General features: G+C 39.5%; 1 protein-coding gene across 2 annotated transcripts in view; it reads left to right on the forward strand.

The window, feature by feature from the left end:
* JADE1 (jade family PHD finger 1) overlaps nt 1-17,011 on the forward strand; it is a 297,514-nt gene that overhangs the window by 38,007 nt on the left and 242,496 nt on the right. The window lies entirely within an intron of this gene.

Consider the following 17,011-nt stretch of genomic DNA (forward strand, 5'->3'; position numbering starts at 1 on the left):
TTAAAATATTTGGTCAGATAGGATCATAGGTTACTATGAAACAATACTTAATTATCTATTTAAGCAAAGTGACAAAGATTTTACAGGCAAATCTAGAAGGTTACATAGTCCTGAGCAAAATTTAGTTTAATATTAAAAATATCAAAAGGACAAGGTTTACTTAAGTAATCAAAGACCTGATAAAGACAATATAGAACATACGTGATTATTTTGACAAGAAACAAGCGCTTTGTTTTTCCCAGGCAGATAACTTAAAACGTAAAGAAAACCTTTGTTGACAATTTTTTATTAAGAGCAGACCAACAATCCAAGAAGACTGTCCTTTCAGCAGATGAAAGAAAATTAAGAAATTTAATTGTACATAAATACACCATTAATATTAAAGCTTATTTTTAGAACCTTTATAACAAATTTATTCATCCTTATCCAGCTTGACCATCTATAACATTTCTTTCCCAAGATGATTTTTCCACAAACCTGCTACAAGTTCCTTTTTTATATTCAGATTTTGTCCTGTGTTTTTCCTCTTTCCCATTCTGAAATAACGAGCTTCACTTTAGGACAAAATTACTTACTTTTCCCACAAAAACAACAACAACAAAATACATTTTCATTCTTCATACTTTCTTTTACCAAAAATACACATCTCACTTTCCTTGCATACAGAGTTGTTTTCTTTATTGTTTCTGTTAGCTTAAATTACAAATATTAGCATTCTTAACCCCGAAAAATATTTAATTTCTAGTGAAAACTGAGAAGTGAACAATTTCTTTCTGTCTTTCACATTAACATTCTGTGGACCGGTAGACTTATAAATGCCTTTTATAATTTCTGGAAACATGGGCTTGCTCATCGAAAATGTCTTGGCATGACACAAAATATGTTTAATAGACCCAAATATCTTTAGTTCTTCTGTAAACAAAAGCCAAACATGGTTAAATCTGTGTTTAGTAATTAATGTTTTATTATTTTATTAATGATCTAGTTACTTAATAAATTTCCATCATTTAGCTTAATCTTAGCAAAACTTAAGGTTTCAGGTTACTGAAAAGATTTGGGGAAACTATTTTAAAAGGTCACCTTTTAAAAACTTTCTGTCCTACGTACATCAATTTAATTTACTTGTTCTTAACAATTATGTTTAGATTGTAAAAATTTCATCATACTGATTTATTTTTCTTACAAATTTTGTAACAGAGATAATATGAACTTATTTGACCTCTAGTAAACCTAAATAGAAGTATTAGATTTAATTCTGTTAACTCTAAACACAGGTCCATTTTAATTTAAACCATCAGACTCAATCTAGATTTAATACTAAATAATTTCCAAGATCATGTGAACCTGAAATTCATTTGGGTTAGGTTCTATTATATATTTGATAATTTAATTTATATAAGCACTTAATTTTCTTTAGCCAATTAAGTAGAACTTTTTTACAAATTAATTTTGGCAATACCATCTGGAGGTAGAAAATACCACATGTCTACAACACATATAGTGTTGGCACAGGAGGTGAATGCAAGTTATTCCAAGGAGGACCTTTGTTCCTATTTACCTCCAAGTCTTTGAGGTAAATAGAGGAGGTCCTGGAATTGGTAAAAAAATAAATAGTGGACTTTGCATAGTTTCTAGAGCTAGACCTCTGGTCTTAAAAAGACTAGATTTATAAAACAAGAATCCTGAAAGAATTGAGTTGCCACTTGCATGATATCAATGGACTGACACACCCATCCACCTATGTTGGGGTATTTTCTTTTCCTCTTGGTACATTTAGCCTAGGGGAGAATGCCTGAAATAACCCTATGAGGCTTTGAATATCAGTTTCCAATATGGCCAAATTTTTTATCATAAAGTTATTAAACTCTTTAAAAAGTCTTGTTAGGTTTCTTTTGGGACAAACAATAAATATTTCTGGCATTATTAAATAATGCCATGGACTTAAGAGGTGTCCTCAAAGAGGGTACAAAGGATATTATCTTAACAAGATACAGAGTCACTTTCAAAGATCATCAAAAGAAAGAAAAAAGTTATGTCCTTTTATGATCAACCAGTAATCTAGTGAGTAAAATGCTTCTCTGAGTTCTGTGAGCCACGTTAGCAAATTAGTCAAACCTAAGGAGGGGATCATTCGAATCTCCGATCTATAGCTTGTGGATAAGAAGCACAGGGGCAACCTGGACTTGTGATTGACATTCGAAGTTGGGTTGTGGGGGCAGCTTTGTAGGAATGAGCCCTTAACTTGTGGAATCTGATGCTGTTTCCAGGTAGACAGTATTAGAATTGAGTTGAATTATAGGGCATCCCCCTGGTGCTACAGAATTGCTTGGTGTGGGAAAAATACTCACATGTCAGAATTGAATACAGGATCAGAAGAAGGAAAGATGATCTCTGAGTAAGAAAGTCAAGAGACAGGGCCCCCCTCGAAAACAAAGAGAGGGTAGAGAGCACTGACAAGTGATGGGGAGAGGTGAAGGAAGAAAAGACCTCCAAGCGTATTTGTACTGGTAGTGAAGTAGAATTTGTTCTCCAAGTGCCGCATGAACGTACTGTAATTTGACTGAGGTACACTAATGGAAAGCAGAGGGGGAAAGGGTTAGTACCTGCTCCTGAGACTTCAGTTCTCCAAATGTTCAGGAAACACTTCCAACTCTTGGCCAGTAACGTGGGTCAATGATGGGTGCCTGTTGTTGAGAACTGACCTTAGAGATTTTACCATAGAGAGAACCTGGCTTGTTCAAACCTATTCTCAGATTATAAACACAGACATAACTTGCAGAAAGACTACATCATGGTGGAAACATGTACGAAGTCACTGGTTTCAGATACCCTTTGTATTTTCAAGCTAGCAGAAATGTGAAAGTTACAAACAAAACTTTCCTTTCAGTCCTCAGGTGTTTTGACATTGTTCCCTCCTTGCTCCCTCTGCAGCAGCCCAGCAGTCCCAGCAGCATATGTTGTAGACGTAAGAAACATCCACATCTGTAGAGAATTCTTATAAAAGTTTATTTGAGCCAAACTAACAACAGTGCTGGGAAGCAAGATCTTACATGCTCTGGAGAATGACAGTTTTGCAGTTTGTTTTATACATGTGGAGTCGAGGGCACTAAGGAAGATGACATGAAGGTGGGAGAAAGCCAGGTACACCTAATAACAGGGTCACGTGCCCCCTCGAGGGTGGTTTTGCCTTCGAGGGGTCTGGGAAAGAGATTTACCCCTGGCATTTTAAGGGTGTGTTAACCTAACCGCTCAAAAACATCAGACAGGGCTGGCTTAAGGCAAAGCTCGGCCGTTTACCCAAGACTTTACAGGCCTGGGCCATGACTGCCCCCTGCAACCTGCCCCGGTGGGAGTTTATAATGAGATCGCCCTGCAAGGTCACTTTTGATTTATTACAGCGCCCCTTTTTAATCCACAGGGTTCAGCGGCATGTGGGATAACCCACACCTGTCTCTGGATCAGCAGTCCTCTGCCCTTCTTTACCTGCCAGGTATACTCGGGGGAGATGCAGCCTAGGCATTCCAACCTCTTCCCCAATTTGAAGTCTTAAAGTGTCTTGGAAATGAGTCTCAGTGTTAAAATTTCTCAATGAACTTTGGTGAAATTCAAGGGCAGTCAGTGCCTTAGAATGATGATGAACAACTGCCTGGCCCATCCATGGTGCAAATCTTCAAAAAACTCATGAGCAGAAATATTTTGAATTATTGGTAAGAAGACTAGGGGAAATCTGGTTTCTGCTATTTGCCTATTATTTGTCAGAGACACAAGAATTTGTACACATATTTTCACCCTGTTCCCCCTCTTCTTGCAGCTATTTAAAGTATTTTACAAAGGAGAAGTTCCAAGGAAGAGCTGTGACCACAGAATTTAGATACCTCTTACTGTAAAGTGTAGGGCTCTCCTGGCAGTTATAAAGACCTGGATGACAAATGTGTTCTCCTCATTTCCAGTAATTGTTGTAAAGGAAACAATCCCAGCATCAGTGGAATCTTTTTCAGTGTTCTTTGAAGGGTCATTTGTCAGCTGAGTCAGGCACATGCTTGAAGAAGTTTCAAGTAATTCTTGTTTGCACGACTTATCTTCAGTAAATCTGAGGATTGAGTGTAGATAAAGATTGGACTCCCTGGCTGAGCTCCCAGCTGATGCCAGCAACTTGCCACCCATGTGAGCAAGCCACCTTTGAGATGGGTCTTCAGGCCCAGGAGAGTCACCCTGGCTGACATTGCAGGAGCAGAGATGACAGGTCCCCACTGAGCCCTGCAGAAATTGCAGATTTATGAGCAAAATAAATGATTGCTGTTTTTTTGAACCGTGGTTTTGGGGGGGTTTGTTAGCTAGCGATGGATAATTGTAACGTTTGATTTCCGGGATACCATACTCCTAATTTTCTTCTGCCTCATTGTCACTTTTTCTTGGTCTCTTTCGATAATTTTTCTCATGTCCCTGTCTTTGTTTTTCACTTTTTATTATGGAAAATTTTAGTCACACACAAAACAGACGGCAAAGTAGAGTGAACCTCCACGCGCCCAGTGCCCATTTTCAGTACTTGTCTACTCAGGGCCAGTCTTACTTCGTCTATGCTCCTACCCATTTCCCTCATCCCACCCGTATTTTCTTAAACAGATTCCTCAGACTATCTGTTTACTATCATATTCTCTTAGTGATCTCACCTGCACTCATAGCTTTAAATATCCTTCATATGCTAAAGGCTCTCAAGTTTATTATCTGCAGTATAGCATTATGTCTCAGAGCATGGGTTCTGGTACTTACATGCCTTAATTCAAATCATGGCTCTTCCACAAACTACCTTGGTGACCTTAGGCAAGTTATTTAGTCTCTGTGTACCTCAGTTACCCAATCTGTGAAATAAGAAGTGATGATATATATTTCCTACTACTCCCTGGCATCATTGTGAGGATTAGATGAGTTTGCAGATGTAAAATGCTTGGAGATACCTGTACAGACATACCTGCTGGCTTCATTGTTTTGTCTCCAGGCCTGACCTCTTGCCTGAACTCTAGGCTTATACATCCAGCTTTGGCATTCTCACTTAGATGCCAAGTAGACCTCTCAAGTTTATTATTCTAAACTTCTGATTTCCCCTAAACCCCACATAGCCCCTCCCTCAGTCTCCCCCATCTCAGTTAATAGCATCTTCATCTTTCCATTTTTTTTTTTTAAGCCCAGTGCCGTAATATAATCCTTGACTTCTCTCTTCCTCTTATATCTTACATCATATCCTGTTGGCTCTGCTTTCAAAATCTATCCAGAGCCTTTCACCATTGTTACCCTTGTGGAAACCTCCATCGCCTCTTGCCTACAGTGTTGCAGTAGCTTCCTAACTGGTCTGCCCGCTTCCACCCTTCCCTTCTCATTCCTCCCCAACAGTCATCTCCCAGTACAGGAATCAGAGTGACCTTTTAAAAAGCTTAATCAGATCATGTCACTCTCCGGCTTAAAACCCTCCAGTGCCTTCTAGTTTGATTCAGAGTGAACACTAAAAGTCCTTAAAATCCTCTGTGATCCCATCTGTCTGTGCTCACTCATTTTTGCTTCAGCCTCCTTGGCCTCCTTTTTTCCCTTGAAAATGCCTGGAGAGGCAATTTGCTGAATGTCATTAGATGAAAGACTGGAACAAGAGACAACGTATTTCAGTAGTAAGCATGTCAGGATGTGACGTTAGGATAATATGATGTTAGGATAATAATGGCAATACCTAATAAGTACTGATTGATGTCAAGGACTTTACTGTGCTCTAGATCCTTAATCTTCACCAATACCTTAGACTCAGAGAAGTTAAATAACTTGCTCAAAGTGTCATAGCTAAGAAATGACATGGCTGGGATTTCAAGCAGGCCCAACTCCAGAGTTTCCTCCACAAGCAACATAAAATTGTGTTTCATTCCCTACAATTCTGTATTCATGTATTCATTTCACAAATATTGACTGAGTGCTTACGATTTGCCAGTTTCTGAACACTAGGAATACAGCAAGTCAAATAAACCCCTAACAAAAGAAAAAAGGAAGGGGAGGGAAGGGAGGAAATGCCCACAGGGCTCCTCACCCAGATCTTCATGGCTAACTCTTCCACATTATTTGTTTTGGTCACCATTGAATCCTAAACACCTATGACAGTGCTTGCCACAAAGTAGACAGTAGATAGATAGATAGATAGATAGATAGATAGATAGATAGATAGATAGATAGATAATAGAAAGAAAGATAGACAGGTCTGTTACCAGTTCAAGGTCTGTGTGTTCAATGCTTTGAAAGACCAAGACTCAGAATGTCAGGGTTTGGAATAAGTAAAGATTTATTGGTCAAGAAGGTGCCAGCTAAGAAGATGGGAGACCTAATAATGCCTAAATCCATCTTAAGAGTGTCCAGAATTCAAGCTTCTTTTATGTCAAGAGAAGGGAAAATGGACGGGACAAGGGATCGAAGGAAGAGAGAAATCTCCGAATCTCATTGTTCCCCGTTGGTATTTGGTGTTTCTACTTTGTAGACTTCTGCTCATCTGAGTCCAGTCCTGAGATTCCTGTAAATCTTTGATAAACAATCATGGCTTTGCATATCTTTTCCCACCTATTCAGGAGGCTGTTTTTACAGAATCCCTCTACTCAATTAGCATGTCTACAATAAGTGCTATTTGCTTGAAGGCCCTAGAGAATGCAGGCTAGAATTTATGGTAAGAGTCAAATGGAAGAGAAGCATTTCATCCTGTTACAGATCTGTATCTTAGAAAGATCACTCAGATGCAATATAGAAAATAGTTTGGAGGGGAGACAGAAAAGAAGCTCTTAGTATCTTTGCAGTAACCTTTGCAAGAAATGATAACAAGAACCTGAGCTAGAACAGAGGCAAGAAGGGAGATGAGTAGATATTTGTTAATAGAACTAATAAAAATGGATGGCAGACTGTTGTGGGGGGTGGGAGTGGGAGAAAGAGAGAAATAGAGGGAGAGAGGGAGAGAGGGGGAGTCAGTAGTGACTTTCGCATATATGGGAGGAAAAATTTTCCCTGTATGTTACTTGAGCAAAGGAGTCCCTCTGCCTGCGTGCATCTAAGTCCATTGAGATGCGTACAGATTTTGTAGCAAAGAAAGTAAAGGCTTATTTTAGAGAGTCTCAAGTCCTGGAGATATAGGTGAGCTACCACTCAAAGACCTGACCACCTGGGTGTCTCTAGGGGAAAGATTGCATAGGGGGAAATCATTGGTCACAGAAACTACGGAAGTTGGGGTTGTGGGTGCTACCAATTGGATGAGTTGGGGTAATTGATCATCATGTCCAGTTCTGGAATCAGCCAAGATGTCATCCTGTCTGGTCCCCTGATGGGTGGGGCTGTTCCACCTATATGTGCCTGGGGCTGAAACACACCTAAAGCCAAGATGTTGTCAAGAGCCAGAACTCATGTCCTAAGGCTTAATGATTAAGGGAGTGGGCATACAAATGTGGAAGGATAAGGGGAGAAAAAACAAGTGAGTCACAATGCCATTATATTAGGCAAAGACTGTTTGAATCAGGGAAAAAGCTGTCTTAAAGAAATGAAGTTTGTATGCGGTTACACCTATACTTCATTGTTCTTGGCTGAGAACCCCCTGTAATAAAAGACAGATTAACAAGAGATAAGCAGTCAGAAGTTTAAGAACATGTATACTTCATGTACACATGGGAGATACTTGGGAAACTGAGTAAACCGTCCCCTCCCCCCGCCATGGCACAAGCTACCACCTTAAATACCACCTTCAGCTAAAGACAAAAGAAAGACCTTATGGGGGTAGGGTAGCAAGGCCAGTTATGGGAAGTTATCAGGAAAACTACAGTAATTGAGGATAAGGTTGTCCTACAGATTAAATGGACTTCTCCATTGGTAAGAGTTTCTTGTGATTTAGAATCATTCTTCTCTTCCTGGTACAGAGATGGAATTACCCTTACAAATGGAGAGATTTCCGTTATAAATGTAAATTTTCCTTACAAAAGATTAAATTCACTCTGTTTTTAGAGGTTCTCCTGTATCTGCTTTTTCTAAAAAATAATCAGCTCAACAAGAAAATCATTAAGCCAAAGAGGAATATTTGGGGGTGGCATATTCTGCTACTCATTAGTTGCCAGCTAATTTGTTTGTTTGTTTGTTTGTTTCTTCTGCCCACAGTGGTGAGCTAATAGCAGTGACTGACTGATAGGCTAAAGCATATTTTAAAAATTAGAAAAAGCTAACTACCCCAACTGCTAGTATTTACTAGAATTACAGCTATGACATATTGCTAGATGATTCCCAAAAACATTCCCCCCCTCCTCCAGAGTAATTGCATTAGCTGGATGCGAACCCCTAGCTAGAACCTCTGTTCCCCAGATACCCTTGTAGTTGGAGGAGGCTACGCCACTGAGGTCAGGCCAGACATTGAGAGTGGAAGTGAAGTGTGCCCTTTTCAGAACTTGGCCCTAAAACAATAGGCCTATGCTTCCATTCAGTCCGGCCCCTTACTCTTGAAGGGAAACAGGGCTCTTTCTTGACCCAGCTTTGACCATGCAGATTAAGTAAAGTGGCCTATGAGATGGTGGAGAAATGTGATGAAAGTAACCTGAGTCCTTACGCAACCTGGTGAAGCAGAACTGTCTAGCCAGAATAGATTTAGCTGACTGTTTTGGGCGAGAGAAAGAAATGGCTCTCTTCTTTAAACTGCTATATTTCGGGAGCTATTTGTTACAACAACTTAGCCTTTTTCCTGACTAATACAATAGATAGACTCAACTGCTGTCTTTGTTCTTTAGTGTCCCCATTTTTTTTTTTAAGGAAAAATGAGTATATTGAATTAAGAAATTCTTGAAACATTAAAGATAATACACCCAATTCTACTCTTTGCATTGGCAAATACTTGTTCTTTGAATGTGATAAGGAATTGCAGAACCATGAAATGGAAGCAAAGTTAGTCTCAGACACATGAGCACTCAAGTTAATGCTTTGGTGACTACTTTGGTATTCATGGCAGGTTAGTAATTTGGCACACCAACAAACATATTCTTAATTTTCCCCATGATATACAGTTCTTTTCTTATAGTGTCAATTCATTCCTCTCTGTAATCTTTTTAGACATTATTTTATAGCCTATTCCTGATTATTGTACCATCTTAACTATTTTGGGGTGCTCATCCTCCCAATTTTTATGTCTGTTGACTCTCTTTTATGGTAGATTATTTCTGCATGTGCTTTGGAGCCTCATTCACTGGAGATTTTTTTTTTTTTTCTGTAAAGTCTGTGTACCCTATGGAATGGCTGAGGTTTGCTTCTGTCATGTGCCAGTCTTGGCCAGTTTTTATGTTAACTTCTGGAACCTCTAATATAAAGTTAAATTCTCAACCTGGATATAGCACAGGCCTGGGTTTTTAATTTTTCACCAAAGACTCTTTTTTCTCTATCACTTTCACTGTGGATGTTTAACTTGTGGGTACCAGTTTTATTTAGCTTCCTGTCTCATACAAACCCAAGGCCATATCTCCTGACACCCATCAGTACTGAAATCCTAGCACTTGCTTAAGGCCTCCAGTTGTTCCAGTTCCTTCCGTTGGCCTCTGTTACTTCCATTTTATGTTTCCTTTTCATTTCTGCTACCTGGGATAGCCTTTCTTTTGATCTCAACTGTCTTAAAAACGTCATTGGTTATATTACACTGGTCATTTTTAGTCTATAAGAGAAGGGGGATTCTGTATTAGCTTAGTTGGCCACATGCTGACATGAGAAACCTTTAAGTATTTTTCAGTATTCAGCAGAGAGGCTGAGGTCTTTTCGCTTGTCATTTTGTTCACTGGTTAACTGAGCAAAGCAGATAGTAATTACTCAATTTATATATGTTGAATGAATGAATGAATGAATGTTGGGTGGCAGGGCTGAGCCTGTCCTGGGCAATCCGCCTCTGGATCCAAATATGCAAACCCCACCCTGTACAAAAGGAGCCTGTGGTCATCCCAACCTCACCTCCTTAGAATGCAATCGAGGGCTCAGCTATGACTTCATTATACCACTTGTGGGTCTCTTTCTCACCTCAAGCAGCTTGTTTAGGCTTTCCTTTCCATCCATTCACATTCTTTCTGAGAGGAGACCTGATAAATACAATTTTATGAACTCTTGGGTTGTATTTCCAGTGGAATTTGGGCTCCCAGTCATGTTGCAGTGCCTGGCGAAGGCTGGAGTACTGGGCCTGTTGCTTGTCCATCTCTGAATACTGGCTTAGTATAGGGACACATATTGCATTGAACTTCTTTTTAAACCTGTGAATCTCACTTCTAAAGAACCATAGACTTGTTCCTGAAAGTTACATGTGCACTGAAGGTTTTACAAACCGAATCCTATTTTAAATGTACAGAGGAGCTTTTTGACAGATTTCCTCTTCCTGAAGAGTTGGTGTGCGTTTGGCATCCAATTCAGCCTGACTGGGGCCAGGAGAGGCTGAACTGTAACAACATGCAGATGCACCACTGTTCTATGGAAATAGTGGAGACCCAGGTAGAGTCAAGGAGCAAGGTGTGATGGTTTCTGTTGAGAAGAATGGGAATGCTGATTTTGCTGGTAAGAAGGGAGAATGTGATAAAAAGTGTAAGTTAAGAGACAAGAACTCTAGATCGACTGAGAGCTTACTGGAAGAGCATGAAAAACAGGCAAGGAATAAAAAACAGATGGGAAGAGAAAAGAGACAATTAGGAAACTTCCAGGATAATAGCTGTCATCATGAAAGCTCCCATTTGTTATGTACCTGATCTATGACGTGCACAGGGCTGGATGCTTTATCAGCCAATAACACCCTCCCACTGTCCAGTGAATTGGATATCAATACCACCATTATCAATGGGAAAATCAAAAATTCAGAATATTGCAGTCATTTGGCTGCTAAGGAGAGAGACAGGATTGGAATTCACACTCGAACACTCGTATTCTTTCCATGAGGTGTAGACTCAAATGAGAAGAGAGCAAGTGCCTGGGAACATGAGAAAGTCTTGCCATTGGGCCCCTGAAATGCTGGCGGATGGTTTTTGCATAAAGCTGAGGAGATGAGATTTCAGGTTGTGGAGAACTAAGAGGGGGTGCCCTTCCTCAAACAGGGCACAAAGCTCGGTGTCCTCCTCACCGCAGACTCTTGCATGTGCTCTCAAATGTGGAGGTTGGCAGAGGAACTGGGAAAGGTTCACTCTTTGAAAGAGAATTAAAACCCTTCTCTTTGATCACCCCAGATGTTGACAGAAGAAAATTACGCAAAGCACATAGTAGCAGAAGCCCACCTGAGAGTTGTGGGTTCTCCATTTCATCACTGGGATTGCTATGAAGGAATCCTGTGCTGAACTTTTGAAGAAAATGTAAATAGCATCCTCTTTCCCATTTATCTTTTCTGTAAATCTGACCCTTCATATCTTAGATTTTTTTTTTGATAGAAAATCGAAACCTTAAAGAATAGATTTCAAAAATACTTGCTAAATGGCCTATTTATTTAGAACAGTATTCAACATCATGAAACTATAGTGATGGGAAGATATTTGGACAGCCCCTTGATGTTCATAGTGACTTGTAACTGAAATAAAGTGTTAATTTAAAAATATTTTATTTTTGGTACATCACTTTCCTTTTCAAAACTTGAAGCAAATTCCCATTCCGAATTTGGCAGTTTTTACCCCAGCGGGCCTGGAAACATGCGATATATATTTATTTAATCACAAAGAATGTCCCCCAGTGGTAACAGTGCTGCTGGGGTTATGATTTTGTTTTAATTTGTTTTGTGCTGAAAGGCATGACCATTTACAGAGCCGTCCCTTAAAACATGTCATGTGCTAGTCACCTCATGTAATCAGTACCCTCCTGGAGCAACAGGCAGTGCGTTTTTTTCCAGTTCATGCTGTGCAATCTCTTTCTTATGTGTGTGAACTTTGCAGGATGTCAAGTACCCCATTAAAAATGAATGGAGTATTTGAGGGGATCTTGCAAACCCTCTAATGATCTTCCCCTTTAAACAGACATTTCATTGTGTAAATTCAAAAATAACACAGAGCCTGGCGTAAAGAGGATGGAAAACTGGCGTTAAACCAAGAAAGAACCTGGACCTCAGTCTTAGCTCCGTGGACCTCGGGAGCTGTTCAGATGTTGCAACAGAATCATTTTTGAGCTTTCATGGGAACCTTGACGGACCAGGAAATACTTCAGAATATGGAGTTTGGTGCTAAGTCATTCTCTGGGAGAACTCAAGTGAAGACAAGTGTACCCTCTGTCGGGCCTTATCCCCTCGTCCTCAGTAGCATCAGCCACAGTGTGGGAAGAAACATCCTTCAGCATCTGCCATTATCCCCAGCGTTATTGATATCACTACTACTTCCTGTTGCTGAGTTTGTTTCTTTTCAGCAGAGCTTTCACAGTACTCTAAAAACTAGATAGACTCTAAGTGTTGAAAGGTTTCTTAGAGTTCTTAAAGGTTTCTTAAAACTCATTTTTTGTTCAGTTTCATTGAGGTATAATTGGCAACTAAAATTGTAAGATATCTAAAGTTACATTGTATTTAATATGCATATGCATGCAATGCAAAAGGATACCCACTGTTGTCCACTTAATTAACATACCTATCGCCTCACATATTTGCCTCTTTTTTGGGTGGAGGGAGGTGGAAACATTTAAGTTCTACTTTTAGAAAATTTCAATTATACAGTACAGTATATTATCAATCATAGTCACCATATTTCACATTACATCCTGATCTTTATTCTTATAGCTGAAAGTTTGTACCCTTTTATCAGTTTCCATATTTCATCCACCCCAGCCTCCACGTTCTGTTTCTATTAGTTTGACTTTTTTTTTTTTAGATTCCATATATAAGTGCTACCATGCAGTATTTTCTTTCTCTCTCTGACTTACTTTACCTAGCATAAACCCTCAAGGTCCATCCATGCAGTCCCAAATGGCAGGATTCTTTTCTCAAGGCTGAATCTGTATTCCGTTGTAGATAGGTGTTTATATGCTATATATTCTTTATCCATTCATTTATTGATGGGCACTGAGGTTGTTTCCATATCTTGGCTATTATGAATAATGCTGCAATGAACATGTGAGTGCGGAGATCTTGTTGAGATAGTGATTTTGTTTCCTTCAGCTATATACCTAGAAGCAGTATTGGCGAATCACGTGATATGAAAGTTCTATTTTCAGTTAAAAAAAATATGTTTTGAAGAACCTCCATAGTGTTTTCCATAGTGGTTGCACCAATTTACATTCCCACCAGCAGTGCACAAGGGTTCCCTTTTGTCCATATCCGCCCCAACACTTGTTCCAGCTCATCTTTTTGATAGTAGCCATTCTGAGGGGTGTGAGTGCTATCTTTGTGGTTTTGAGTTGCATTTCCCTGATGACTAATGATGTTGAGCACCTTTTTATTCACTTGTTGGCCATTTGCATGTCTTTGGAAAAATATTCAGTTCCTCTGCCCATTTTAAAACCAGATAGTTTGTTTTTTTCTATTGACTTGTATGAGTTCTTTACCTATTTTTGGATATTAACCCCTTATCAGATATATGATTTGCAAAAACATTTTCTCCTTTTCTGTGGGTTGCCTTTTCATTTTGTCGATGGATTCTTTTGCTGTACAGAAGCTTTTTAATTTGATGTAGTTGCGCTTGTTTATTTGTTGCCGTCGCTTTTGGTGTCAAATCCAAAAATTCATTGCCAAGACTGATGTCAAGGAGTTAAAGCCCTTTTCAGTATCCCTCTTCCAGTTGCCTTTGCCAGTGGCAGCCTGAAGCTGCACCTGAGTAAATTTGTCTCTCTGGCCTCTTTTAGCTTTTCTGAGGCTAGGGAAGGGGCGGGCCCCTCTATGATTAGTATAGGGATAGCAGCATGATTTATTAAACATTCTGATTTTCAGACAATGCCCCCAAGGTGGAGATACTCTGGGGCTTATTGATCTCCACAGCTTTCTGACTGTTTGAAAATGGCCTCTTTCAACATTATGTGGGTTTTGCAATTTCTATCTAAGGGTGTATCTGACATGTTGGTTATATTCTTACTGTTATTCTTGTTTTGGACAGCAGGTAACATGAGCAAAACAACATGACTTTCATTCTTTAAAATTATGAGTTTATTAAAACTATCAACTGATGCTTAGCTTTGAATTATTTATATTTTTTCATAAACTGTTGACAGTGATGATGGGATCAGGACCACAAGCTGGTAAAGAAAGTGATTGACTTGTCTGTTTTCCTTGCCCTTAGGGGGAGTTGCAGACAGAGCATTATCTTTATCATGACGTGTCCTTTATGTGTATTGACTACTTAACAGGTGCATTACAGCTGCAAGAGGGAAAACGGGAAGCAGTATACCTCTTAACTCATGCCGTGTGTTCAAAGTGTGCCTAAATTCTGATAAAATCTTACTTGTCAGAGGAGGTAGAACGTCAGGAGTGCATCCCAAAATACTGAATCATCCCAACGTTCCTTTAAGTGTGGTTCCTCCCTTGGTTGTCACATTATAGCTTGACATCCCAGACACTATTCCTCCTCTGCCTCACCTTCCTGGACCACTGACTTTCTTCTGAAAGAGATGACAAAATTGGCCCCTGATCCTTCTTGTTTTCCGTACTCCACACAGATTGTCATCCCCAAACTTGGTCCAAGCTCAGTCCTTGCACACTGCTCGGAATGAGTGTCCTGACCAGAAGGGAAATCTAGAAGCAAACACAATTTTCCAGTGGAGGCTGGGGAACAGCACTGTGTTCCTACATCTGCCTTTCTGCCTCCTCCGTCTTTGCGATCCAGAAGTCTTCTTCTGCCAGCCCTCAGCCTCTCACGGTTGCAAGGCGGGAAAAAAAATCTGTGTGGGGAGAGAACATCTCAGCTGGGGACATAGCCTAAGGAGAGGAATAGAAGTGCAACCAAGAAGGTCCGTTTAGTGAACTGGCTTAACCAGAGCTCATATTTCAGATTGAAGAGTCTCAGGTGAGTGAGGTAAGAATATTAAAAATCATTGTTAAAACATTTGGAATCTGATAGTTAAAAATCATTAGAGGTATTTATGATATTACTGATTTTTAGGTTTGTCATTTACTGAGTAAAGTGTGTAAAAATCTATCACTATGGTGGTAGAGTGTTTATTTTCCTTAATGTTCTCTCAATTATTGTTTTATTTTGAGACTATGTTATTCATTGCATACAATGTGAGGATTATTATATCTTCCGTGTAAGTTGACTTATCATTAGATAGTGCCTCTTACCTGGAATAATGAATTTTGCGTTTACATTTACTTCACGTGATGTTAATAGTGGAATACCTGTTTTCTTTTGGTTGGTGTTTACCTCAGAGTAAAGTACTCTTTACTTTTAGAACATCTTGGATTTTCTTCTCTACCTTTCTAACCCATCTTCACTGCGCCTTTGTCTTTCTCCTTTTTTACTTCTTACTCCTGAGTACCCTCAAAACCCAGGCCTTGGACCTGTAGGGTGTATATGTTGCTTGTTACTCTCTCCCTCTGAGAGCTTATATCATGTCTTAAACTATTACCCTGTCTTTGAAGTTACATTTCACATTTTCTCTCCAGTCTTACATTTCTACTTGGTTCTCAGCCTACCTCCATTGTTTTCTCTTCAAAACACAACTCCTTGCCTGTACCTTCTACCCCATTCTCTTTTTCTTTTGGGCTTAGAGCCTGGGCATCATCTTCTTTTCTCCTCTGTTCTCTATATTATGTCATAAATCCCATGATCTTGGCTGGAATACCTAACAGAATCTCAATAGTAAAGTCATAGAGAAAGCGAAAAGCCAGAATTGGAGGAGGGGAGTAATTAATAGCAGCTATCTCATAGATAATCTACTGTAATTCTTTCTATTATTCCTGATTTCTACTCCTGTGAAGCCCTGGATCGCAATAACTATTGTGAAAGTTTTCCAGTCCAAGATTCCAAAATTCTTAGTGAGAACCTTTTTGATGAAAGTGACATTTGGTAAAAATCTCTGGCAACATTTTCGTAGATTGGAAAAGGAAGCACGAATCAGATAAAGATGCTGAGAAGCCATGACGTCAGAATGTGGAAAACATGTGCTCATGGCTTGTGAAAAGGATGGTAGGAAGTGTTTGTCCCAATGAAGGCACCTTTTTCCTAATTAGAATCTTGCTTCTGAGTTCTCCCTGAACTCCAGGATGAGTTTTAAAAAGGGAAAAAAATAAAAGCCTTCCTGGAGGAGGTAGGGGGAGAAATAAACTAATAAAATGTTAAAAATATTAATAACAAATAAATTCTGAAAATGTAAAAAAAAAAAAATCCTCCCTAGAAGATCTTCCATTATATTCTTCTTTTCTGTATGAGCAGCATGGGTGAAAGAGTTCAGTGGTTGAGTTGAGGTTCACATCTAACCGTCGGGCCATGGCAACAGATACTGAGCATCACTGCTGGTTGCCAGATAAGGAAGTTAGTGAGGGTTGAGGTATTCCTCTGTAGTACCATCCCTGCAGCCCCTTGGTTATCTCTCTAGAGTGATGGAAAATGCCCTGACTTCTGTGAGAAGTCGCTAACCTTTCACAATCCTCAGCCAGTTTTCTTTTACCTGAAGAACTGGTTTTCTTTCTGAGAAAATATTCCTTCCTTTTATTGAACAGTAGACCGAGAGTCCTTAGATGGAGTGGAGGGAGATGGGAGTGGGGCCAGTTGAATCTGACATTCTGTCTTCCCAGGAGAATGAGGGAATTAGCATCTAGTTCTCTGGTATCTAGAGTTTCAGGGGTCTGTTTGAAAGGAAAGAAGCTTTCCTTGGTTGTTGTGACCTATTTAAACATTCTGTGGGAGTTGCAATCATTTGAGGTTTTCTAAGAAAAGAAAGAGAAATTCTAAATATAATCCTAAAAGGCAGCTAACCTGACAACAAAGAACACCCAATTGCAGAGAATATTTCTATGGCGATTGGCAAAATAGGCTAAAAATCTTCTCTGGCCATTACTAGCTATACCTGTGCCTACAGCTTATTTTAAGCTCCCTCTTCCTGGCAATACTACTGG

The sequence above is a fragment of the Pteropus medius genome, unplaced genomic scaffold, assembly GCF_902729225.1.
Source record: "Pteropus medius unplaced genomic scaffold, Ma_sr-lr_union100, whole genome shotgun sequence".
Taxonomy (NCBI): domain Eukaryota; kingdom Metazoa; phylum Chordata; class Mammalia; order Chiroptera; family Pteropodidae; genus Pteropus; species Pteropus medius.